At 53.7% G+C, this 27,028-nt stretch overlaps 1 protein-coding gene across 3 annotated transcripts in view; it reads left to right on the top strand.

Moving 5' to 3' along the window:
• The window catches only part of RAB11FIP4 (RAB11 family interacting protein 4), a 102,774-nt gene that overhangs the window by 51,195 nt on the left and 24,551 nt on the right, over positions 1–27,028 (top strand). Inside the window, exon 1 of one of the 3 annotated variants that reach the window (XM_054573161.1) lies at positions 16,537–16,641. The exons of the other annotated variants lie outside the window; for them this stretch is intronic. The gene's annotated coding sequence lies outside the window, so the exon portion shown is untranslated. Of the gene's footprint in view, positions 1–16,536; positions 16,642–27,028 lie in introns of those variants that run through there. 3 annotated transcript variants of the gene reach the window in all.

Here is a 27,028-nt window from a genome sequence, read left to right as displayed (position 1 = left end):
TCAAGCAGCACAAGTTGGTTGTGCTGGCCACAGCTGGTGGCACTTGTCCTCCGCGAGGACTTGTTACTGTCAAACAGAGCAGTTGTTACTGTCATGGCTATTTTATTTTTATTCCTCCCTCTGGGAGCCCGGAATCAAAGGGAAACCTCAGCTCTGCTGCCTCATTACAGAGAGCAGAGAAACGGGCAGGCGGCTGGGTTTGGATATTCTCAGCCAGGGCCCTGGAGATGGTAAAGTGTAGCACTTTCTTCTTATAGTTGGGGAAACTGAGGTCACAGAGGTCAAGGACTTCTCCAAAGGCGAGTCAGGGCTGCTGGAACCTGCTCCTCCCTCCCAGCTCTCAGGTCTGAGGTCTTTCCCCCACCCCTCAAGGCTGCTGCACAAGGAAGGGGTTGGGGGTCGTGCCCTAGAATCCTCACCCCGCAGCCGGTATCTCCATGTGAAAGCAGATCTCTGGGCCCCTGCGACTGACTCAGCCCCTGGGGTGGACCTGGGGATCTGTGTCCTTAGCTGATCCTGACCAGAGCCCTGGAGTCACTGCTGTGGACTCACCTCAATGGTCCCAGAGCCCAAGACATGTGCTCTCGGCCTCTCCTCACCTCTCCTGCATCAGGATTCACCACTCAGGTCCTGGCTGGTGTGGCTCAGTGGATTGAGCGTCAGCCTACAGACTGAAAGGTGGCTGGTTTGATTCCCAGTCAGGAGCACATGCCTGGGTTGGGGGCCAGGGCCCCAGCTGGCGGCGTGCAAAGGCAAGCACACATGGATGTTTCTCCTCCTCTCTCCTTCCCTTCCCTCTCTCTAAAAATAAAATCTTCAAATAATAGTTTTTAAAAATTCACTACTCAGGAGTCCAGCCCCTAATGAATATACTTTTCATTTGAAACGTCACTTATCTGGCACACCCGACAACAGGGGGTCCCACATGAAGGGGACGGAGGCGCCATCATGTCCTGTCTTGAATAAGTGCGCGCTCTGGCCCCCAGCGACCTGGGGCTGAGTCTTGCACCTGGCACTTCCTGAGGTGTGTCCTCTGTGTTTCTTCACCTGCTGTGCCTTTGTTTCCTCACCTGGAGGAATGGCTTCCTCCTGAGGTGCTGTGAGGACTAAGTGAGTTGGTGTAAATACAGCGCTTAGGTCAGTAACTAGTATGTGGTAAGGGCTGTGTAAATGTCTGCTATCATTATGCCCATTTTACAGGCTGAGAGTTATGCTGAGAGAAGTTAAAAGACTTTCCCAGGGTCCCACAGCCACTGAATAGAAAGCTGGCTGGGATCTCTGCCCTTGACCCACATAATCCCTGCCTGGATGACGGCAGCGGTCCCTCTCCCACGGTTTCGCGGGAAGGTGACAGGGAGGCAGGAACGACCGTCCGCCCCCGCCGCCCCCACACTCACTCGCGCACTCAGAGGCCGGGATACATTCCCGGCTCTGCCAGCTGGGAGGCAGTCTCTGGGAACCAGGCGGCCACAGTGTCACTGCAGCTCAGCTTCTGTCCGCCCCAAAAGGCTCCAAGAGAGACAGAGGCTGCTGGGGATGTTACCATTCTCAGTCTTGAAGCCCAATTTTTTTTTTATTTGTTTATTTTTAGAGAGAGAGGAAGGGAGAGAGAAGGAGAGGGAGAGAAACATCAATGTGTGGTTGCCTCTCGTGCAGTCCTCCTGGGGACTGGGCCCGTAACCCAGACATGTGCTCTGACTGGGAATCGAACTGGCAATCCTTTGGTTCACAGGCTGACACTCAGTCCACTGAGTCACACCAGCCAAGGGAAAAACCTGGTTTTTGTTATGTCAAGAATTTTGGTCTAAGAGAATATTTCAAACAGCAGCTCTCCTGGTCCTCTGACAACAAAGGTGCTTCCTTGTTTGGGGAAGAGCTTTAAGGCTAGGTGTCCCTGAACCCTGTCTCTGCCAATAGTTTTCTAGAATTCAGAAAGCTATTTCTTTGCAAGACTCCCCTTCCCCATCCCCCACCCCCAGTCTTTCTCTCTCTCACTGAATTCTCTCTCGGAGCGGTTCTGATGGAATTGGAGAATTTGGCCCTGCATCTGGCTGATGCTCACCATCAAAATGGGGTCTGAGGCCTGAGGAACAGAGGGAGGCCATTGGAGCCTGCGGAGGGCCCAGCCCGGGGCCTGGCAGGCGCTGCACCCCCTCCTCCCGCCACCCGCCCCTCCTCTTCCTCTCCGTGGCCAGGGGAAGGCAGCTCCGTTACCACCACACTTTTTCTCTTCTTTCATCCCTGCTGTGATAGAATCTGCCCTGAGTGGTCAGTGCCCGGCCAGCTCTCGGGGCCCATTCTAATGAAGGTAACTGAATGCCAGGGTGGCTGAAACTGACCCTTTGCAAAACAGCAAGGGGGGGCTCCCCTCGAGGGCAGAGCGTGCCAGCTCTTGTTTGCCCTAGCCTGGTATTAGAGACAGGCTGGGCCCCGTGGGGGTGCCCAGGAAGAAGAAGGGGACAGAGAGCAGGTTTATTTGGGGTGAGCTGGGCTGGTTCACTGCAGTTTGTACTTAGTGCTTTCAGGAGCTGGAAAGGCAAACAGTAGATTTGGGTCACAGGGGGGTGGAGGTGGGGGAGGAGATGTCAGATTGACTGAGGATTCTGATGCCAAATAGCTGGGACTCAGAGCTCTGGGCTCTGGACTTGGGACCCTTCTTCTCAGAGCTTCTCTTTCCCTCCCTGCCATGTCACCTCAAAACCTACCACTGCGAAGCCGCCCTTGGGTAGACACATGTCGCCATGGGCCAGGGCTCCCGTCTTCAGACATGAGAGGCCTGTGACAGAGTAGAAAGGGCCTTGGCAGGTTACTGAAGCTTTTTGAGCCTCAGCTTTCTTATCTGTGAAATGGGGAGAGTAGGCGCGTACTCTGATGGGACCAGATGTTCTAGGACCCAAAGCTCTTATGACATCTGGAGTTATATTTAGGGTGAAAGACCTTTGCAAGTTTTACAAAACACATGACCACTTGAACACACTGGTGCATGTGAAGGGCTTAGAAGGCAAGTTTCATTAGCCTTCTAGAGAATCCGGATGCAGGCACACCGACCTGGCGGGACGGGGAAGGATTCAATGTGCTAATATTTGTCGAACTCCTAGAACAGCACCTGGCACAGTGTGAGCCCTTCGTGTGAACTTTTCTCTTGATTTCCCCTCAGGGTTATCATGAGTATTAGGTGCTGTACAGGTAGCACCAGCCACGGTGCTGGCAGTCATTCATTCACTGCTCATCTAGTCGTCAGCGTTCACTACTAACTCCTAGTAGTGCCAGTGCTGGATGGGCCGGGCACTGTGCTGGGGTCAAATGGTCCATCCTAGAGCTTTCAGTCTGGGATGGGTTTACCAGGCCCTCGGCTCATCACACGAATAGGCAACTCCAAGTGCGTTGGTGACGGCGTGACTAGGTGATACCTGGGGGAATAATTCTGACTGGGGATATAAAGAAAGGCCTCTCTTGAAACATAAGAAATGGAAAGTATTCTTATTATTCTAATTTCTGCTTCACTATAGCTTCTGCCATCTGTGAGGCAGTCTGGCATAGTGACAGTCACGGCAATTACTAGCACCAACTAAAAGCTCAGTGAGTGTTTTCTCGTTCAGTCCTCTCAACAGCTCTGAGATGAGCAGCAGGGAACTCAGGCGGGAGGCGTGGTTTTACTGAGCTGACTTACGTCCTCAGTGGCAGGGCTGGGATTAAACCTCCACCGGCTGCCTTAAAGCCCTTTCAACTACACCACGTGCTGACCCACAGGCAGGGACGCCCTTGCAGGCTCCTGTGATACATGACCTTCTCAGAGGTCACACTAGCTACTACTAAAGTGGCCGTGACCTCCCAGGGGCATCCGAGCCCAAGAGCAGCCTCCCAGATGCTGAAAGCCCTCCTGGTCCTCAGGCACCCGCCCTGCGAGCCCAGTAGCAGGGCCCAGTGCCGAAGCCGCGGACGCCAGGCCCCCGCTGGCCTGCCTGCATGGCTCACTAATTCCTGGGGCTCTGCTACTTGATACCTCGGAGGCCTGGGGGTGCTCACGGTGAGTGGCACCAGATGCACTCAGGCTATTAAGACAAAGTCAAAGGTCGGAGTTCTAAAGACAAGTAGGGAAGCAGAAGGAGCCCAACTCGGGCCCAGAGAACCACAGCAGGGGAATAAGCTTATGCCTGGGCTTCTAGATGGGCCTGGCAGGAGGGGGAAATGGAGCTTTCGTGGTCCAGCGGAGGGGAGTGAGTACATTGCAGATGGGCTGGGGTGGGGTCGGATGGGGGCCAGCACTTCTTCAGCTCCTACTATGCGCCACCCTCTCTGCTAGGTGCTTGAAGCCTGTTTTGGCGTGGTCCTTATAACAGCCTTGTGTGGTAGGCACTTTTAGCTCTGTATCACAGATGTGAACACTGAGGCTCAGAGGGGTAAAGGGACTTACCAGCTTTCTTATCCTCGCACCTGACAAGAGTTTATGCGGAGGGCCATTAGAGAGGAGAGAGTTGGCCACATAGTAGATGAGTTTTCTATAGAAATTTCACTTTTAAATCAATTTTATTGTGTTTGAATACAGACAATTTTCCTATTTCTTTTAGCCCTTGTTAAAAGCTGAAGCAGCCCTGGCTGGTGTGGCTCCGCGGATTGAGTGCCAGCCTGTGAACCAAAGGGTTGCTGGTTTGATTCCCAGTCAAGGCATATACCTGGGTTGCAGGCCAGTTTCCCAGTAGGGGGTGCTCAAGAGGCAACCACACACTGATGTTTTTTTCCCTCTCTTTCTCCCTTCCTTCCCCTCTAAAAATAAATAAAATCTTTAAAAAAATAAAAAAGCTGAAGCAGACGTTTCAAAATCATGTGTGAAAAAAGTATGTTCGTGGGAGATGGGCGTTTTTGAAGTGTCCAGGATTGTAATATTGGTGCACATAACTCATTGCCAGCGTAGTAATAACAGGGTGCACACACTGAGGTCATGAGAACCATCCAGTTTAGAGGCCTTACCCTGTTCAGCCCTCCCCAGTGGGCGATACAGGAGAGATGCTATTATTACCCCCATTTTACAGCAAACGGACCTGAGGCTCCGCTGTTACACAGGCTGCCCAAGGTCACCCAGCTCAGTGATGGAGCCCAGACTCAAAGTCAGGCCTGTCCTAGAGCAGAGAGGTAGCCGCGTCCCCAGGACTGCCCTGAGCAGGACTCGACGGGAGCCTGTGGGCCAATGAGCCAGGCTGGAGGTGCTGGGTGACAGTCTAGTCTTGACAGAAGCAGTTACCCAAGCTCTCAGTGCCAGGTGTGACGATGAAACTGCCACTGTCCAGCTGGCAAGCCCCTTGCCTGGCGCCCAAGCTGCAGCGAGCCCTGCAGGTTGGGCCCGGGCCTGTATCCCAAAGCAGGTAGCCTGGCCTGGTACCGAGGTGCCTTGACTTCGACCCTCAAACGGGGAGTCCAGGAGCAGGAAAGAGTGTTCCCCTGAGGTCAATGCCCCAGGCCTTGACTGAGCACGCACCCTGGGGCCCGGACAGGGAGGGCGGAGATATGTCTGGGTCCACCTGGAGGAGTTCAGCCCAAGCAGGAGACAGACACACGGAGAACCCCTTGCAGTGCTGGGTATGGAATGTTCCAGCAGTCCCTGGCTTCCCAGAATCTGGCGAGCTGATTGTGCCCTGGGGGGGCGGGGCCAGCACAGGGAGCTGGTCCCTGAAAGCTGAGTCATGGTAATCTCCATAAAAGTGCCCCCTGCTCTTCATCCCTCGTCCTCACACCCGCGCCAGGACCAATCCCAGTTCACGGAGGAGGCGCTGCCACACCCCCGTTCGACAATTACGTGTGGAGCGCCACAGGTCCCACTGTCCACCAAGGACAAGGTCTTTTCCCTCAAAGAACTGTTCTAAGGGGAGAAGGCAAGCCATAAACAGGAAAATGAGTCAGTGATGTGCCTACGGAGAGAGCTTAGAAGGAAATACAGCAGGGTGAATCTGAGAGAGCGACGGCCGGGGCGGGGCCATGTGAAGGGGGGATGGGGCAAAAAGCAGAGGAACGTAAAGGCTCTGCGGTGGGAAGGGGTGGGGCTGCTTTGAGGGATGGCGAGAAGGCCACTGTGGCTGGGCAAGGACCGAGTGTGGGTCGGAGGCGGTCCGGGCAGAGGTGCCTGAGAGCACGGGGCAGGAGTTCCAGGGTTATCCCGGGGACTGTGAGGCAGGCGAAGGTTTTCAGTTGGGAAGTGACAAGACCTGCTTGGGGTTTTGGAGAGAGTCCTCGAGTGTGTGGGTGTGTGAATCAGGGCGACCAGTTAGGTGGCTGTGCATCCATCTTGGGGGGAGATGGTGGCCACTTGGTCAAGGATGGTGAGAGGCAGGTGGGGAGTGGACAGGACTTTCCCTTGTGGGGCAGAGGAAAAAGACTCACCAAGGACAGTCCAGCTTCTCACCTGAGTGCCTGGGTGAATGTCCACGACATTGGTGGGGACCGAGGGAGGTAGCAGGTTTGGAGGGAAATTTGGCAGCTGGCCCTCCCCAGAGGACAGGGGCGGCCTGGCCTGAGGTTGCAGACCCTTTCTGGGTGCAGCCTTGCCCCACGACTGGTCCATGTGGGGACACAGGATTTTGACTTCCTGTTTCTTTTTGGGACGAGTCTGAAGGGCCATCCTGGCCCCAGAGAGCCTGTGGGGGAGGCCTGGTGACACTGCACCGCAGTTCATCTCTCTCCCTGTGCCCCACCCTGCCTTCCTCATGCCCGCGATCCCTGAGACACCCCTCAGGAGTCTTCCTCCACAGGCGACTGGACGCAGTGGTCAGGCGGTCAGGGGAGAACTCCAGGCTGGGAGGCCTCAGCATTCAGAGGACTGAAGCGCACAGTGGGGCAGCATTTAGAGCTGAGGGATGAGGGAGAAGGGCACGGGAGCCAGCACCAGCCACTGTGAGGTCGCTCTTGGGGAGGTGGAAGGAAGACTGGAGGGTGGCATCGCAGAAGCCAAGCTGAGCAAGTGTCACAAGGAGAGATTCCCTGGGTCAAGTGCCACGATGGGAGTTCAGATAAGATGGGGATTCATGACATTAGTTCACTCATGTCCACTCTGTGGGATTTTGGGAGGGATTTTTCAAAGCCAGGGCATAACTTGGCGAGGGGATGACTAATGGGGAAAGAGAAATTGAGGATGCAGGAAATGGCATGGCGGGGGGTGGGCAGGTGCAGGGACACAGAGCAGGCTGGGGTCCTGCTGCGCAAGGAGCGTCCATCTGTGAGCCATGCATTGTGGCAGAAGCAAGGCAGTTAGGCACCTGCACAGCGGGACGTGTGGAGGAGGCAGGAGCCAGGTCTCTTCTGGTCACTGCTGTTACACACAGTCATCAGCTGCCGGTGAGCAGTGGGGCAGCAGAGCTGGAGACCAGAGGAGAAAGGAGACCCAGCTGAGCCTGAGGGCTCCCAGCTGGGAGATGGAAGAGGCACGATTCACACCTAGCCCCAGGGCGGTGCGGGGGTAGGGGGGGACTTGAAACCCTGGGCCCTGAGCTTCACTTGGGAAAAAGCGCAAGGAAAGGCATTTCAACAGAGGGAATGGCAAAGGTGTCAAGACCGCCATGTGCAGCACGTAATAGAAGCAGAAACAATGAAAATATGTATTGAGCTGCTGTTATGCTATGTACTCTTCATGTATTGTTTCATTGAACAAGTCCCTCCCACAAAAACCGTATAACACAGACACAGTTGGTCCTCATTTTTGGCAAATTCTGTATTTGCAAATTTGCCTACTTGCTAAAATTTGCCCTCCCTGCCCCCCACCCCAATCAATACAGGCAGCGTTTCCTGATGGTTTGCGGCTGCGCTCAGGGTGCTGACAGTTCAGACCAGCCTGCCAAGGCTGAACAGGACGTCGCTCCTACTCGTTTCCGTTTTTTGGACTTGGGGCTTTTTCTTGGTGATTTTGCTGCTTTGAGTGACCCCCAAGTGTGGTACTGAAGTGCTTCCTAGAGTTCCTAGTGCAAGACAGCTGTGATGTGCCTTAGGGAGGAAATATGTATGAGATAAACTTTATTCAGGCCTCAGAGACAGGGCTGTCAATGTTAATGAATCAATAATATATATTAAATAAGGTATCTTTACACCAACATACATAAAACAAGGTTACATAATTGATTGATTGATAAAAATGTTATAAGCAGAGGCTTGTAGGAACCTATCCCTAGGAGCAATTGCTCAGCATTCACTGATTCAGTGTTCGCATCACTACTGCAAATAACAGGAACTGACTATGTGCAAGCTATGGGAGGTGAGTGGCAGAGCTGGGCTTGAACCTGGGCCGGCCGGGCACGCGGGCACTTCACCCCTATGAATGTGGCCTTGTGGTCTGGTGGGACGGCGCGGGGCCTCTGGAAGAAAGGTTTCTTTTTTAGGGCGTCCTGAGAACAGCCCTGCCCTCCCCCCGCACCGGCCTCCTCTGGGCTTGGGCCCTCTCCAGTGTCTACCTGAACACAGCAGCTCCTTCAGGCGGCCCAGGCTGCGGCCACAGAGCCTTGCTGGTCTGTGGTTTTCCCCAAGTGGGAGGAACACAGGCTCAGTGTTCTGGGGCCAGGCGCCTTTGGTTTCCCTTTGCCGAGCCCTGCCCTGGAAGGGGAGCCACAAAGGAGGTGTGTGTGCACCCGAGACGGGAGGCCAGCTCCAGGCTCCAGATGAGCCCATCCTGTCTGCTGCTGCCGTGGCTGCTGGTTTACTCCTGGGCAGCCTGGCCCACCGCGGCGGGCGGCGGGGAGGGGGCGGGTGCCGAGTGAGCCGCTGGCCCAGGGCCTCCGGAGCCGACCACTGCCTCCCCAAGCCCTGCTCCCTGCCTTCTCACAGTGCGGAGCCTGCAGGCGCACTTCTGGCTTTTACGGGGTGGCTTATTTATTATGGGTTTTGGGTGTTTTTAAGTTCCAGTGTCACTAAGATAATTTAGGAAGGACACAATTGTGGGGGACTGTGTTTGCTTTTGAAGCAGAATTACAAGCCCTTCAGTTTATGTCCTTCTGGCCTGAAATAGGATGTAAAGTTGTCTTCATCCACTCCCATCCTTGTCTAAAAATTATGCTCTTCTCAGGAGGAGGGTAATTCCTGAGATTAATGACCGCCACCCTAGAGGGAACCTTTCGTAGGTCCTATTTATAAGCTGAGAATGAGGATACAGGCAGACCTCCCAGGACTTGAGGGGCGGGGCAGTGACCATGTTAGGGGGTGTTCAGAGGGCCTCAGGGGTCGCACCCTTTGGGAGAGCCCCTGAGGGCAGGCGGCGGGCAGGGCTGGCAGGCTGCATTCCGGAGCAGCTCGGGGGAGGGCATGGGGTGACCCCGCAGTGAACTCAGACCAACGGCCAGGCTGTGGGGTTGCAGAAGGAGCCTGGGCTTGGAGTTAGAAGAGGTGGGTGCAAGCCCCACAACCCTCCCTGACCTGCTGTGTATAGAAGCCACAGCCTGAGGATGTAGCTCTTAGGGCAGTGGAGGCAGCATTTGAACCCCAGCATCTCAAGGGTAGGGTCTCACTGGTAAGTCCGCATACCTAGCACACACGTGTGTGCACCTGCTTACTGCATTGCCCTGGGAGTCCAGGGGTGCTGTAAGGAGAAGGCTTTACCTGGTAGGTCACACCTGAGTGGGCTTTTGAAGAATGAATAAGAGTTTGTTTAGTGGACAGAGGAGGTAAAATGTTTGGTACTGGCTCTGGCTCTGTAGCTCAGTTGGTTAGATGTTGTCCCAGTCAATACACTGGGGTTTCGGGTTCAATCCCCAGTTAGGGCACATGCAAGAAGTAACCAATGAATGCGTAAATAAGTAGAAAAATCAATGTTTCTCTCTCTCTAAAATCAATTATTAAAAATTTTAAAAATGTTTGATACTAAAATAGCATCCCCGGTCTACTCCCAGCCACCCCCCTTTTCTGGGATCAGTGTGGATCCTCTGCCATTAACAAGCTTTGTGACTGTGGGTATATCATGTCCTCTCTCCAGGCCTCGGTTTCCCAATTGTAAAATGGGATCTTTTCCAGCTTTAATGCACTATGATTTCATGTCTACATGGGCCTAGATGATAATAGTGCCTAAAAGGTTCTCATATTTGCAAGGTACTTTCCGAGAGTCTTTGATTCTTCTCTTTAATGCTGATCCCAGTCTTAGAGGCAGACTTTCCATTTGACTGGAGAGGAGACTGAGGCTTGGCAAGGTGAAGTGCCTGGCCCTCTGCCAGTAAGTGGCAGAGTCAGATCTCAAGTCCAGGTCTTCTGACCCTGGGTGTGGGACTCTCCACTGTTCCCCATGATCTCTCACGCACCCCACGAGCCTAAAATCCCTTGGTGGGTTCTATGTAAGTGACCCACCAAGGATCCTGTACCTTGCTCAGGCCTTGGGTCAGATGTTGTTGCTGACAGAGGGGAGGAAGAGGAGACAAGAGTGACGTGTGTAGAACACGCCATGCCCCTGCCATGAGGAAATCTAAGGAGGGCCTGTGAGGGGCAGGGGGCAGGGCCTTGAGGACTGTCAGCTGTCGCTGCATTAGCCAAAAAGCAGGATGAAGTCCGGCACAGCAAGGAGGGGCGCAGCTATGCTTTCCTGGAGCAAAACCCAGTGTCTAAATCCAGCGTGGAAGTAACCCTCTGCCCCCAGAGTTTCTCTGTCACCTACCCTGCTTTGCTTTTCTTCAGAGCAGGTGTCATGTATATCATTTATTCATGTATTTGTTCGTTGCCTGATGTCCCCCACCAGAATGTAAGCTCCATAAGAAGCGAGACTGTGTTGATCACAGCTGTGTCTCCAACACTTTGAACAGGGTCTGGCACATAACTGATCTTCATTATGTGCCAGACCTTGCTCGTGAATGAATGAATGAATGAATGAACGAATGATGCCTTCACCTGGGGTTGCTCCAACTCCCCCTGTAGTCAGCAAGCCTTTAGGAAAGTAGTTCCTAAACTTTGTTACATTGGAATCACATGGGGGTCTTTAAAAACAGCTGACAGGTGGCGCCCACCCTAGACATTTGGATTCAGTCGCTAGGGGGTCCGACCCAGGCATTGACTTGTTTTTAGTTCCCCTGGTGAGTCGGTTGTGCAGTGCAGTTTGGGAACCATGGCTTTCCCATCCACTCCTAAAAATCTGAGATGCAGGCTGCCTGGGCTGGGAGGAGGTGGGGCGGGTGGAGAAGGCGTTTGTAGGAGAGGAGGGTTGTTGATGCTCTCCTGTTTTGCAGTCGCCTGACCATGGAGAGTAAAGGAAAGAGGCATTTTTCCTCCTTGCCTTCACCAGTTCAAGTCAAAAGATCTGTCTGACTCCTTCCTTGCCTGCTCTTGCCTCCCCCTCCTCTTAAATGATTGAATGAGTCAGAGGAAACATACGTTCTCTCACCATTTTCCCTCTTGTTGGGTTCGCATGAGTAAGAAAGTCCATTGTGTGCACAGGCTGACAAAAATAGAGCTCAGCCTCTCTGAACACTCAGTCTGGGGCCAGAGTCAGTAAGACCTGGTCCCACCCTGTCTGCCTAGTGTCCAGCCAGACGCACAAGGGATCAGGGCGCAGACTGCTGACGGCATCCTGGCCAACCGACAGCCACCAACACTGAGCTGTTTGCCAATGGAAAGGGGCTTCCTTTTTCAGGATGCGAACCTCGGTCCAGAGTCTGTTCCCAGGCTAGCCCGGGGCTGTAGAATGGGAAGGGATCTTAGCAACACGCCGTCCAGCTCACGGCCTCCAGAGGACGGCGTGCTCCCGATGCCCTCCCTTTCCCAGGCCCAGGGCAGGCCCCTTGGACAAAGCCCCCGCTGGAGTGGAAGAGTTCTGGGATTCCGGCGTCCCTCCCAATTTTTTCTAAGTGGGAGGCTGGGAACAACTTTCCCTCAGGGTCAAGAGGCCTCTGCCATCCCTGGCCCATTTCATTGGTACCTGTTTTCCTTCCTGAAGCCACTGCATAACTCATCAAAGGCTGACGTTGTCCTCCGGGGCGGAAAGCCGAGACTACGTTCAGGGCTGATGCTTCCTGACTGGGGAGCCCGGGGCGGGGCCCTCCGCAAGGGAGGTGGGAAGACAGTGTTTGCGGCAGAGCTGAGCCCGCTGCACGAAGGGCTTTCCCACGCAAAGAGCAGTGGCTGATGAAACTGTGGCTGGACGGAAATAATGGCCAGTGTGACAGGGTTTGACTGATGTTGACAGTCCTGGCTGATGACTGAGGTCTGTCTCAGACAGCACTAGACAGAGTCATGAGGCTTGGCTCTAACCCTGGCTCTGCCACCAACCGGCTGTGCACCTGTCCCACCTCTGAGGTGCATTTCCTGGTTTGGGAAAGGAATGGTTACACTGATTTGAAACACCTGGAAAGCCTCAGAATCCTTTGTTCACATGAAATCATATGTAAATACTTTGTTCACGTGAAGTCTATGTGTGAAGCAGACAGAAGGGGAGCTATTGATGACCTGGAGCACCTCCTCTCTTTTGCAGGGTTCCCAGTTCCCACAGAACCCTGAGGAACCCAGTTTGAGAACCACTGGACTGCTCCCCCGCCCCCAATTCTGTTATTATTTGTGCAGCTGTTTTCTGTTTGTTCAGTTGGCTAATTAATGTTGGTTGGCATCAGTTGGCTGGCTAATGTCGATACATTAGTAATGATCAGGGAGCTCTTTTTCTGTTAGAATGACGCCATGTATGCTTAGCTCATCTTTCCATATGGCACCAGACATGTACAGAATGCTGCTTCTTGACACCGTCTGATGTTGACCTAACTCCTGTGTTGTGACAGCAGAAGGAGAATAGCCATAGGCAGGTAGCTTTGGTGGAGAGAGAACTCACTGTTCTTTTCCCTCACCTGGATCTCCCAGATGACCACGTGTTTTCCACCCCCATCAGTTTCTAGACAATAGTAACTCCTGCTTGTCAACATTCTGTCTCCTTCTCTCTGGCCTTGGCATTTCAACATAATGGGAGTATTCTCATATTGACAATGGCAGTCAGTTTCATGACAGTAAAAAAAAATTAATCAGCATGACTTGCCTTCTGAAAATTATTCTTGGATCCTTCCTTGGGAGAGGGTTTCTGTTTTTAATGAGATGTTTCTTTCTCCTGAAAAGGCAAGGCAGAGCCCGTAGGGGACTCACAGCGCAGGGGCAGGGGAAATGCTGTGAAGGAGGCCGCTCCCGCCGCTCCCCAGCCTGGCGGTCTTACTCCATCAGTAAAGGACCCTGGTCACCGCAGAAAGCAGAGGAAGCTGCGCGATAGTCAGGAGCCTAGTTTCCATCCCTGCTTGTCTGATAGAGATGATTGTGTGGCTTTGGAAAAATTCTCAGCCCCCTCTGATCCCCTGCCTTTCCACCCATAAAATGGGGGAAGAGTTTATTAGATATTTATCCAGGGAGTCTTCCTAGGTTAAAACAGTTTGATTCTATGACATCTAAAACACATCCAGGCTAAGGGATCAGGGTAGCTAACTCAAGGGTCAATTTGCCCCAAGGCTCATAGGGCTGTGCCCTGGAGACAAGGCTATCTTTCCTAATAACTCTTGTCTAGTCCCCATTTGAACAGAGGACACTGAGTCCTTTGGAAGCCCTGGCTTGGTCTGGAGCCCTCAGTTCCCACGTTCCATTTCAGATATAGCCTTCCTCAACCCCACATAAAAAATAAATGATCACTGCTTCCCTGAGTCCTGTGAAAGATGTCAGGGCTTCTCCCAAAAGCCAGTGTCCTAAATTCTCCCACAAGCTGCTTCAAGTGCTAATCCTCACCTCAGTCCTTGCCAGCCGCTTGCCGTGTTGTAATTGATAATGGCCACTGTTTACTGAGCACCTGTTAGGTGCCAGGTTCTGTTCGAAGTATTTTATGGGTCCTGATTATTTCTATCCTCACAATAACCCTTAAATACATGCTACTATTATCTCCAATTTACAGATGAAAAAATTGGGACACTGGGAATTAAACTTGCCTAGGGTCATCCAGCTACAGGGGGATGAACCCAAGACAGGACCCTTGGCCCTGGCTCCGGAGCTCCTGCACCTAACCACTGAGCCAGACGAGGACTCACTCATGCTGCTGGTAATGACTAGGAGCGACTAGTTACCAAGTGCCTGCAGCACGGGAGGCCTTGCCCTAGACGCTTATTTTATCATTTCATTTAAACCTCACGACTGGAAGAGGAAAGATCTTGTTTCCATTTTGTAGAGGTGGAAACTGAGGCTCTGAAACATTAAATGACTTCCCCACTATAAAGTGTAGAACAGGGCAGGCTTCAAACTCAGAAGTGTTCAATGCTAGCCTCTTGTGACCTTCCTCCCCGTCATACAACAAATATCTGGAGACGCTCCCCACCCTTCTACTTTTGAGAAAAATAAAGAGGGACCACTAGCCCCACCGGCTCTGCAGAGCTCTTGAAAGTGTCAATTGGTCTATCCCTCATGGGGGCAGGGAGGGGACTTGACAAGTCTGACTTTCCCCATTGACTTTTGCTGGGACACCGCCAGGACCCAGAGAAGTAATTATCACCTTGGGTTTCTGCTACTCTTCTCCAGTTCTGGGTGATTCTGTCACGTGATCTGCTTTCTGGAGCCCTGTAGTCCTTAGGGGCAACATGAGTCTCAAAAGGGAAGGGGAAACTGAGCTAGAACCCCTGGACTCAGACACACTCTTAAACTTAACAGAGGAGGCCGAGCTAAGGTCCCAGGGAAGAGCTGGGAAGGCGTATAGAGCAGGCCTGGGGTGCATGGGCCCATTCCTGTACCACACCTTTGATGAGTGCCTAAAATTAAGTGTACCCACTGTGCCAGGGTGCACAGCCGACAAGCCAACTGTGCCATTCCCTCTTTGCAGATGAAGACACTGAGAGAGGTTACATAACTTGTCCCAGGACTCACGGCTGGCAAGTAGGATTCAAATTCAGGTCTGAGTCCAAAGCCAGTGCTCTTTATGATACACCACAGCACTCCTGTGTGTTAGGGACTATGTGGGTGGACAGAAGCAGTCTGTGGTCTCCATACCTAGATCTCTGAACTGCAAGGCCCAAGCAGTGGCAGTGGAATCTCCACCTCAACCCTGCCCACTGCAGCCTCCCCTCAGGTGGAGAACCTTGGCCAGGAGGTCCGCCTCTGGCTAATGCTGTTGTTTTTGGAGAACCCCAGGGGGATGTTTTGCCTCAAAGGCAGGCCCTGGTAAACAAAGGGGCAACTGGGAATTTAGTTGCAGGAGACATATTGGGGAGAAGAAATTTGAGAGCAAAGAGCTGGAGAGAAGAGGGCTGAGATGCTGAAAAGCTGTACGTGTGAACGTGTGTGTTGGTGCTGCTGACAGCCTCCAGCTGGTGACAGGTCTTGACCACACCCAAGTGCTACCTTGTTGGTCAGGGAGAACTCAGGAAAGGCAAAGGTGGCTTCCTGTCCTCCTGGGTCAGAAAATTAGGAAGACAGATCTGCTCCTCCTTCTCGCCCAGTTACACAATGCAACATCAAGTCAAAGGGAAACCACATTCGTAACATTTGCTGCTTTGAATCTTTGCCTTCTTTTAACCCAGAACACAGTGAAGAGTTACAAGGGGCAACACTTTTTCTACATAAAGTAATGTATTTACTGAGATTCCACAGAAGGGGTCCTTCCCTTTTTGTTTTCAGTTCTTGTTGCCTCTTGGTTCTTCGTATTACTGGGTGGGTTATAAAGACTGTTTTGACACTCTCCAAGGGTGTCCAACCTTTTGGGATCTCTGAGCCATACTGGAAGAAGAGCTGTCCTGGATCACAAATTAAATACACAAACACTAATGAAAACTGATGAGCAAAAGAAAGGTTTTAAGTTAATTTACACTTTTGCGTTGGGCCGCATTCATAGCCATCCCGGGCTACAGGTTGGACACCCCTGCTATGAAAACAACTGGGAAGGTTGTGGGTGGGATTCAGGATAAGAATCAGTTTAGCAGCCACCAGACTCAGGCTGCTGGTGATAGGTGGTGGTAGAAGTGGGAGGTGGGAGTTGGTAGGTCTTCGGGTTTGCTGCAAACGTGAGCCCGAAAGCTCTGGCCAGACTCTCGCAGCGCGGTGACAACAAACAGTGAGACTAAACTAGAATGGACAGCAGCGGCCACAGACCCCGCCAGGCAGGGGAGTGTTTACAAACGCCGTCTTCCGCAAACCAACAGCCGGGGCGGCCCAAACCCTGGTGGCGTTAACCTTGCCGCCCAGGTTCCAGAGAGCCTCGGCGATCTCCACCCGCGGAAGCGCCGCCTGGGAGGGACGGCCCCTGGGTCTGCCTGGCTGCCCCGCGGCCATTGGTCCGCACCGCTCCAGCCACCTGCCTCTACCTTAGGGGGCGGGGCTACCTGGGACCGCCCCCTTGGTTCGGTTCTCGAGCTGTGTTTCCTCCTCTTCAGGCCCCGCCCCGGCTCCAAGCTCCGCCCCTTCTATCGCCGCTCCGGGGCGCCTTGTGATGTCGCGGCGGCTTTGATACAAAGAACCCTTCGGCCCACGCGGGTCTCCCGGCAACCGGCTGGGGTCGGGGCGGGGCCGGCTCCTTCAACTGGGGCCGAACCGGGCGGACTGCTGCGGCGCGGTGAGGGCTGTTCCTGCTCTCTCCTCGCTGCCCGCCACGTCCCTTCCCACTCCGCCGACCCGCGTCCGCCTGCTTCTCGCCCCTCCGCAGCGCACCGACCCGGGGCCAGACCGGGGATGCGCACCCCGCCGGCCCCCGGGAACCAGGTAAGCGGCAGTCGAAGGGCTCGGGCTCGCGGGGCTCCGGCGAGGCGCACCTGGCCCGGCCCCGCAGTCCCTGGGCCGGGGAAGTTCCCGGGGCGCGGGCGCCAGCTCCAGTCCCGGGAGTGTCCGCCCTCTCGGCCTTGGCCGCGGAGGTCGGGTTACCTGCGTCCCGGCTCTCTAGGCCACGGCGGAGAAACCGCTGCCCATTCCAGGCCCTCTGCCTGCACCCAGGTTCGAGGCAGAGCAGGACTAGCTCCGGGGCGCGGAAGGAGGTGACCGCTTCTCTCTTAGGCGCAGTTTCAAAAAGTTGTTTTAGGGGGATGTAGTTGCCTGCGAAGGGGACTTGTTTGTTCGGACGCCTCTTTTGGGACCCCCTCGCCTCCCCTCCGCTGCCAGCGCTCCTGCTTCTCCGAGCCGGGTATTGCCGCAGCTCGGCGCTTCCTCCACCGAGCCCCGAAGCTGGCCGTGCGCGAGCGAAGTTTTTCCGCAGTTCTTGGCGGCTGCACCAAGCCTGTTCTCCGGCTCCCCTCGCCTCTCCGGGGGGCTCGCCGGGCAAGAGGGAGGACCAGCCTAGTTAGGGGTTTGGGGACAGGGCCCTGCCCCTTTCCCATCCGAGATGCTGCCGAGACCCGAGGTGTGCGCGACTCCTACCCCTTTGCTCCTCAAGAGCCAGCGGTCCGTCCCAGTCGTAGTTGTCACAGCCGCTTCTCTGCAGGCGACAAGGATTTTGGCGGCACAGCCTCCTGAGAACTGTGTCTGTGCTATGGGAACTGGGTCCCTATTCAGTCCCGGAGTTTTTCCTTCTTATCCCTGCACAACCACCAATGGACCTCCTTCCCCATTCCCCCTTCTCCCTAGCCCTGCTCCTCTACAGCTGGCTAGATGGGACACATTACTCGGCCCTGAGGGACATGTCAGTGTTCCTTAACTGACTTATTTCTAGGTCACCGTCCTGCACGCAGCCTACGCGTCCTGGTGTAGCAACCCCCGGGTTGGTTTCTGGTTTCTGGTGATCCCCCACATCTTTCAGTCTACCCTTCCTGGAGGCAGCTGCTAATCGCTTGGGCTCCTGGGAAGGGGGTGGGGCAGGCACATCCTCTGGGGCATCCCCGCGTCCTTCCCCTGGTGAATGTGGTTATAGTGATGCCAGGTTATGGAAAAAGGAATCTCCAAGGGGGGAGGGTTACCCATGTGTGCCTCTCAGACCTCCGCAATGGGGATCTCTGTCTTCTCCCCTCCCTGTTACCATCTAACTCAGCCTTGTGAGTGGCTGCCATTGCCCGGGTCTTGCCACAGGCCCAGCACCAGCTCACCCAGACAGACTGGGCCCAAACCTTAAACTGTTAAGCTGACACTCATGAAACGCTAATTCTGTGTCCAGGGGCTACTATATCCAGCTGTTTTCCTGCTCCTAAGATGTTTGTAGGCAGTTGGAAGACTGAAACTTGGGTCAAATTGCTCCCTGCCCAGTTCCTCTGAGCTGTTAAGTAGATTACTGTGGGTTTTCTCCTGAGGTCCCCATGAGGTCCCCTGGGTATGGCCTGGAGGAAGGAGGGAAGCCAGTGAAGATCCTGGGACTTCAGTAATAGGTAGCATAGCTTGGGCAAATGCCTACTGGGGACAGCTTTGTAATTTTGGGGACCCTGGGCTTTGGTGGAGGGGGTAGGGTGGGTGACTAAGGCCAACACGAGAGATAAGATTGTGCCTAGGGGAGGGACTAAACTAGCCAGGCCAGGTAAGCAGGTTGGCAGGTGTGACCTTTGTCCCAAGGAAGATCAGTAGGAGAGACTACCTGGAGTCTATTTATGGAAATGACTTTTAATCAACTGAGGGAAGTAAAGGGAAAAGAAATTAGGGGACCTAGAGCAGCCAGCCCTGGGGAGGCCACGGGCTGCAGCTTGAGAACTTCCAGGTGGATAGTCCACTGCCCCCTCCCCCGCTCTCCCTCCCGCTTGCCCTCTCTTCAGACAGAACATTTGTGCCCTTCTGTAAAGCACGCTGGCCACCCTGCTACCAAAGTGGCTAGAACTTCCTTTCCAAGGGCTGACGTGCCTCCTCTGATGTGTTCTGCTGAGAGATGTTGCACAATTGATTCTGCTTCGAGGGGCTTCAGAATTTCACTTCACTTTATAGTGGGTTGGCCAAAAAGTCCACTTAGTTTTTTCCATAAAATAAAAGACACATTTTTCATTTTTACCAATAACTTCATTGATTTGGATTTTTTTGAGTATATTGGCTATCTCCTGCATGTTATAGCATTGATTGTTCTCAACTGATGTCTCAGTTTGATTGCTCTCAACTTCAACTGGTCAACCTTACTGTGGAGTATCATCTAGCAAGAACTCTCCAGTACAAAACTTCGCAAACCACTTTTGACATGTTTGATCAGTTATAGCACTTTCTCCATACACTGCACAAATCTTTTCTGTGTTTCAGTTGTGTTTTTACCTTTCTTGAGATAATAATGCAAAATATGCCCAAAATGTTGTGTATTTTTTTTCCATCTTCAGTATTAAAATGGCTACACAAAAATTCACCAATTTTGATAAGTTTTTTTTTTAATGCATGCCAATATGACATCTGTCACAATACAATCTAACAAAATTATTTCGAATGACGTTGAAGACAACTGAGCACTACTAGAGCCATCATACGGAAAAACATAACGGACTTTTTGGACAACCCAATAGGAGGTTTGTGGTCAGCTTTAACTGTTAAAAGGCTTAGAATCAATACTGAAGTAGAATATGGGCATCTTAAGCTCTTTCTTTGCAGAGGATTGACTTGTATTTATAAAACCATTGGCATTTCATCTAACTTTCAGAATACTCCATTTTCTTGGTGGTAGAGAAAGATGAGACTGTTGTTTTGACCTTGAAGAATAGAAAAACTAAGGTGTTTTACATTATAGTGACTGTGAATTAAGCTTAAGTTTTCAGTAACTTGTACATTTCTGTGTTATACTATATGGTAGAGCCTTCGATATACAGAGCACTCTCAGGTTGTGCTGAAAAATTTTTTAACGTTGTAGGATATAAATAACTGGAACTGATAGTGCCCTTGTTAAAGTTTCTTTAGGTAAATGCCGTTTTGACCACTTCAAGTGTTATCTACCTGTGTGATATGGCAGTGTCCTCCATCAGGTGGCATTCCAGGGCACAGACCCTTCCCCATTTCTGTTTGTCCAGCACATGCCTGGCACAGACAGTTTTTTTATTCCACAAATATTCGAGCTTCCGAGTTGTGCTAAGCTCTGTGCTGGGCCCTGGAGACTCTGCAGTGAACAACAGTCCGCAGCCCCTGCCTTCATGGAACGCCCATGGCAGAGGGGCAGGCACACAGGTGGAACCCGCATCCGCAGTGCGTGAGATGGCAGGAAAGAAAGCAGGGCAGCGAGGAAGCGCCGCGCGAGGCATTGTTTTTAAGTGGAGTGGGCAGGGAAGTCCTCTCTGAGAAGGTGACATCTTCACCAGAGAGGTACAGCAACTGCAAAGGCCCGAAGGTGGTACCATGGCTGGTGAGATGTGTCCGCGGAACTGCAGAGAAGCACTAGGATTGCAGAGTAAGGCAGGGAGAAATTATGGGGGCGCCCCGCGCAGCCAAGCCACGGCCCCGGCATCCAGAAGAGCAGCACAGTTGATTCCAGAAGTCCCTGGGCACAAAATGCATTTCATTGCTCCGCCTAGTTCAAACCATCGCTGTCGAGGGGTTTGGGCATGAAGGCGTTTCTTGGGAGAGGTGTCTGTGTGTGGTTGTTGCTGCCTCAGACTTTCCTGCCCGTAGCCTGGTCAGATCAGATAAGCCTGGCCACGTGAGTGTGGAAACAGTTCTTACCAAGCTGTAGATTCTACCACACAAATCAATACCAGCAAAAACCGCCCCGCTGATGTGCACTAAGCTGGCAGAGCAGAGTTGGGGCGATCTCCCTGTTCCCGCTGGTCAGTGCCGTCTGGGCTGCAGCATGTTCAGCACTTGAGGCTCCCAGAGTGGCCGGAAGCCTGGGCTTGTGGGGCTCTGGCCAGCCTCCCCGAGGGCTCTGTTCCCGCATCACCTTCTTGAGTTCCTGGTCTTCCCGAGCCCCAGGGTGTCCGGGCCTCTCTTTTCACTCCCTCTACCCATGGGCAGCTGACAGCACAGTTCTGTGCCCTGGTCCCCTAAGGAGTGTCTGTCCAGCCTAGGCCCCCAGAGAGAGAGAGAGAGAGAGAGAGAGAGAGAGTATTTGTGTGTAGAGGAAGGAGAAAGTAGGCAACAAGAGCTGTGTGCATCCTTGGAGTGTCGCACGGAGGGCTCAGGAGGCAGCGTGGTAGTCCAGAGCTGTGAGGTCCAGGTCCCCTCTGGTCACAGCTCTGTCTAGCACACCAGTACTAGTAACCCCACTGCTTGACTTCCTTCAAGAAATGGGAAGTTTTCTTACTGTCGGGCATATTTTTAATGGGTCCAACATGTTTTATCTTCCCAGAGAAGTGAGTTCTTTCCTTACAATGTAAACATGATTCAAATGAAAACAAAAACTCTGTAGCTGTTATTATTAATATCTGTGGCTCTGCTTGTGGGAACATTTCTCTTTTAAACAGTCAAAAAGAGGAAGACCTGAACTGAGCTCGAGGGTAGGAGAGTGGGTGGGAACTCTTATTCTTGAGTCATTTTTGTCACCCCCATTGTCCTCTGTGCTCTGCAAGCCTATTACCATAGAAAGGGAAGCCACGTTTCCAGGGGCCTGTGCTGTCTGCGGTCGACGTGAGGGTCCACTCTTCACTGCTGGACTTCCCTCTCCCTCTTAGGATAGGAGACAGAGGAGCAAGTTTGTCCTTCCTGATCACTGGTTTTCCTGGGAGGAATGCCTGCCTCAAAGCACAGGTGCCTTCATCTCATGCTCAGTGCCTGCTAAGGTAGGAAAAAAAGGTGGAGCCAGAAAGTACGTGGGTCTGGATCCTGGCTTTGCTGCTTGCTAGTCGTGGGCCTTTGGGCAAGCTACCTCGCCCTTTTGAGCCTCGGTTTGCCTGTCTGTGGAACGGGGTTGATAATATGAGCCACATCATAGGGTGATGGTGAAGATAAAATGAGTCCCTGTGATCTAAACCGCCAAAGTGGGTTTGACACATGCTCGGTTGGCAGATGATGGGTGGTTAGGTGGCTAGAGATGCAGGAGAGCACAGTGCCCTAGAGCCTGGACTCTGTGGTCAGGCACCTGGGTTCCAGTCCTGGCTCAGCCAATTGCTGTTTGCGGAAGCTGAGGCAAATTATTTCACCTCTCTGTGCCTCGATTGCCTCTTCCGTGAAATGAGTATGATGCTAGCACCTCCCTCATAATGTTATTAAGGAGATCAAAAATGTAAATGTATGAAAAGCACTCAAAACAGTGCCTGGCCTAGGAATGAGCTGTTAGCATAGTTCCTATAGTCTTCTACCGGTTTGATTCTTGTGACTACTAACCTTTGCACCTCACAGAATTTCTTGCAGGGAGGATGTCTATGCCGAAACAGGAAGGTGGCAGGGCGAACACTCCACTACCTGAGGGCCATTACAGGGGGCGCAGAACTCCACTTCCTCAGCTTCTGTGTTTTTAAATAAACCAACTCAGCCTCTATAGCTGCAGACTGGGGGGCCAGAGTGAAGTGACTGGTGCCCCCCGACAATCTGTGAATGAGATGCAAAGCATGCTCTGAAGTGACAGCCGACTCCCCGGGGCCCGGGGTAGGGTTGCACTGGGTCCTTCCAGAGGCTGCCTGCTCTGCCAGGCCTTGGCCCATCTACCAAGAGATGGGGGGCTGCGCCGTGCCCACCTGCCCCTCACCTCCAGCTAGGGCCCGCCTGTCCGCCCACCTGTGCCCAGCTGGAAAGCCAGCGTGGAGCAGTGCTGCCGCCTGCCAGCCCACAGCATCTGCCTTATTAAAGCACTGCGGCTCTGGCTGGCTGCGGGCCCCGGGAGACGTGGAAGGGAGCCAGACGGAAAGGTGCAGGCTCTGCAGCCTCCCCGGCACATTGGATAGTTTTCCAAGGGGCAAACCTACCTGTGCATCTAGCTTGGTTTCTCAGAGGAGCGCGGTGCACCCAGCTTCACCTCTGTGGAGGGTGGTGGTGGTCAGATCAGCCTCTAGCCACGTAACCTTGGATGGATGGCCTCCTGGCAAAGGGAGGGTTCTCATTAACAAGGCAGGTCTGGCCAGCGCATTGCTGTGTGAGTATCTGCGAGATCGCATTGCATCAGTTACCAGCAAAGGAAGGTCCCGCAGCAGCAGGGGCGTGCGGCAGCGCGCGCGCACGTGCACGCACTGGGGTTGTCATCCACCCTTCGGTGCACACACACCGTCTAAGGAACTGGGACTGAGTCCCCATCCCCCACTCATACTCACTCTGTATTTTATAGATTCTAAGACATTTTTTCCTCCACAGTTTAACATGTCAGATTGGAATGTGCTGTGCGTTCACTGGTGTGTTATGATGTAATTGACAGCGCCTTTTCTTTCTTGGTGTACTCGAAATAACAGTGCATCTTAACATCAAAGGCATCTCGGATTTAGTGAAACACAAAAAGCAGGTAACCTCTAGAGGACTTAGATAATTTTCCCAGTTTCTTCAAGGAGGGGAGTAGGGCCCCGTTGCAGTGGTGGTAGGATTTGCGAAAGGACACTGTGATGTGGTTCAAGGGAATGAGCCTGAGCACCAAGCAGACCCGGGCTCAGATTTCAGCTCTACAGCTCCCCAGCTGTGTGACCTCAGGAACGCAGAGCAACCTCTCTGAGCCTCAGGGTTCTTCTTCTGCCGAATATGGACCATGGCTCCATAGTCGTCATAATTATATACAGGCACCTTTCCCTATTTCTCTCTTCCTGGGTATCATCTAAGGTCACACTGCTCCATTCTACCAGGTTACAGGGGAAATGAAGGCAGGGAGTTGCTGGCCACCATAGCAGAGAGAATCTGTGGGGTTATGTACCAGGGCTTTCTGACTCAGTTTATATATAATGCTCGAACCTCATCTTTTCCTTCCTTCTGTCCCACACCCCTTGTGCTCGAGTTTTCATTTTCACATGTGTTTCCTTTTAGCAATTTTCTTTCAAACCTCTCTCCTCTCTCTCTCTCTCTCTCTCTCTGTAAAATCTTCCCACATGCAGCCTCTTTGAAGCTCCTTGTGGTGGGAAAGGGGAGGGGGCTGTGCCCCCTGGCCAGGGTGGCACAGGCCCCAGGAGCCTCAGCCAACAGTAGTCAGTGGTCTAGTGTGCTGTGGTCCCTGCAGCCTTCAGCTCAGGTCCTAGTTGTGGTGCCACCAGTCTCGCTAAATCCTGTTCCCCTGGCCTGCAGGGCTCAACCTGAGAGACTGCGCCGGCGCTGAGTGCCGGACACTGGCATCACCAGGAGGATTTGGTGTCCCCTGCACCCTCCTTGCAGTAACATCAGACCTTGTTCAGATCCCAGCCCTGCCAGCTCCGTGACCTCATGCAAGTTACTTAATCTCTCTGAACCCCAGTTTTCTCATCTGAATGGTGACTGATGCATAAAAACATCTGGCACATGACAGCTGCTTAATAGGTGTATTTTTTCCTGATCTTCCTCAAATGTTTAAGACTACCTGTGCTGCTTTAGCTAGGCGCCAACGGCTCCGGGAGTGCCAGCTGAGGATGTTGCTCCAAATAGATGGACAGAGGAGTTCTGAGCAGGGAATGGCATGGGGGAGGGCACAGGGACCTGTGTGAGCAGCACGTGTGGGGCGGGATGGCGGGGCTGCAGGGAGTTGGCGGTGGGGGGGCGGGGATGGCGCGGTCAGTCCCTGGGGACCGGTGAGGGTGCGGCTGACGAGGTGGGCTGTTCGCTAAGGGAGGAGCGGCACTGTGCGGGCAGTGGGCCGAGTTTGAGGGCCCGGGAGCACCCACGTGGGGATGTCTAGCTGGAGATGCTGATGGAAGGGAGACCCTCAGGCTGTGGTCTTAAGCCTTGTTTTCCTCAGAAGTCTCCTCTCTGCCTCTCTCCCTCTTGAGATCCTGACGTAAGCCAGTAGCCCAGCTTCCCGAGGTTGATCCTTCTTGATCACGGTGCCTGGGGTTTGCAGCCCTGCTTGGTGAGGTGGTGTCTGGTCTCCAGTACAAGGATGAACCTCAGTGGCTCCCGTGCACCAGGTTGTGTAATGAGTTAAGCCAGCACTGAGAGACAGGGCTGTGGGTGGGACAGGCTTTGCTTGCAGAGAGCCTGTCTAAGCCAGTGCAGTGGCTTCTCTAGGACCCCCAGGAGGCAAGGCTCCCACACAGTTCCTGACTGGGGACAGAGGGAACTGCGGGGTAGCTGTGCCAAGGCCAGCAGGGAAGGTTTCTCCAGAAGGTAATTCTCTCCTTAAAATGGTACAGAAAGCGGGGAGGTGAGGATGAGGCCCCAGCTTGGTGTGTGCCTCCTCTCCCATTGTCCCAGAAGGAGTCACAGGAGCAGAGAAAGGACCTACTGGGGAGAGTGTCCCGAGACGGTTGTAGGGCTCAAGGAGCCCTGGGCTGGGGTTGCGGCAGGTGGTGGTGGGGTACGGAGTGCCCGTCCGGGGCTTGTTCAGGGAGAGGCGTTTGTGGCGAAGGGGGGATTGTGTTTCAGGTGTAAGTAACACGTGTACCAAGGCACGGGGCTGGCAGTAAAGCTGGACAGGAGCTGGGGGTGTGAGGGCAGGGGAGGGGCAGTATCATGCCCTGGGGCCCAGTCTACCTGGACAGGGCTGTGCGTGCTGGTCTGAGGAGCCAGGCCCTGGTTCTGTGGCCGCTGGGGAGCCACAGGCCCTCTGAGTGGGTCTGGGTGGACTGTCAGTTGCCTTAGACTCCCCGGGGGGCCTCCTACCTCCTGGGCCCCACGCTGTGGCTTGTGGTCAGACCCGGTGCTCTCTCACCTGTCCCTGCTGTGGGAGAGCCCAGGAAGGACTGGAGCCGGTTCAGCCTGCCCTGGCCTGCGGCCCCGAAGCTGAGCTCCGGCCAGCTGGGCTCTGGCCAGCGCTGGTGCGAGGCAGGGGCCCCAGGAACACACAGCCTGGGTAGCTGGACCTGGCAGAGGCTGAAGGACAAAAAGGGACACTTGAACCGAGTCTGCTGGGAGCGCTGCTGGAGCTCCGGGCTGAGGAGGTGTGGAAGAGTGCAGAAACAGGGCTCAGGGAGGGGAGCCCTGGGGCAGGGTGGGGGGTCACCCTGCCCTGTCATTGGCCCTGCTGATCCCCATCTGTCTGCTCCAGGACTGGGGCTCGGTGGAGCCTTGGCCATTAGCTGCAGGCGAACGTTGGCGCTCTGCTTGGTCTTCCAAGGCCTGAGGGTTTCTGCGGCAAAGAAAGCGTGGGATAGGGACCTGCCCCGGCTTCAGACTGTCCGGCTCGTCGGCTCTGTTCAGGTGTATCCTCCCTGAAGCAGAGAGCGGCCTGTCCCTGGGAAGTTTGGCGAGAAGGGTGCCCCACGGAAGGAATGCTGCTTGGCCCACCTGGCCGACGGCTGAGAGCAGGTGAGCTGGCCTGCGCCTTCACTCTGAGCGTCTCTTATGATGATATACCACGAGCACCCAAAGCAAGCCCCACAGGCAGCTGACGGGGTGAGCAATCAAGTCCTCACTTCAAACAGCCACATCTTTAAAAGCTATAATTTGTAACCCCAAATAGCAGCCAGGAGCTGGTCAGAGAGCCAGGAGAGCCCTTGATGTGCGTCCCCTGCACCCGGCAGCCTGTTAATTGGCTTTTGACGTTTGAGTTGCCCCACACCCGGCCAGCCGGCCAACCGGGCAGGAACTGGAGCTCCCCAGCAGGTAACTGGGAAGTCTTTGTTTCGGAGAATTTAGATGGGGTGATGGAGTTGGGGGTTCAAGGCTCAGGTTCACATAGCTCTACCTTTTTGATAACAAAGGGATGTAGAGAGAAAAGCCACAGCGTAACTTAAGGGGACAGTGGATTAAATGCTGGACACCATGTCGTTGTCTGTCAGCACTTACTTGCTGGGATTCAGAGGAAGAAAACCAGACCACCCCAGTAAAGCACATAGCAGACCCTGGCCACGTGGCCCGTGCTCCAGAGTGTTACCTTCCTTTCCCGTCTCTCAGGTTGACCCGCCGGCCACCACCGATGTAGACAGAGGTCTTGTGTATGGATTTGGGTAGGTGGATGCAGGGAACTCAGCTAACAGGAAACGCCTCCCTGACCTGCAGCGTCGGTTGGCTGACATGCCTGGAATTCCTGGGGCTGGCTGCTGGGTTTGGTTTCCAGATGTGGAAGCAATTTAAGTTCTGTTTTCATAATCCCCAACAGTTTGTCTCCAAAGTCCATGTTCTCATTTGAAACTCAAGGCTGTGTTGACTCTGTTTTGGGGGGAAGGGAGTAGACTGCTTCAGGGGGCTTCTTGGAATCCTTTTTGTTCAGGGGGTGGGTTCACTGGGGCACCCAGCTCTAGGA

This window comes from Pteronotus mesoamericanus, unplaced genomic scaffold (genome assembly GCF_021234165.1).
Source record: "Pteronotus mesoamericanus isolate MK-2021 breed Mesoamerican mustached bat unplaced genomic scaffold, CSHL_Meso_final contig_246, whole genome shotgun sequence".
Lineage (NCBI taxonomy): Eukaryota > Metazoa > Chordata > Mammalia > Chiroptera > Mormoopidae > Pteronotus > Pteronotus mesoamericanus.
The sequence above is the reverse complement of the archived record's forward strand: the minus strand, read 5'-3'. Positions and strand labels throughout refer to the sequence as shown.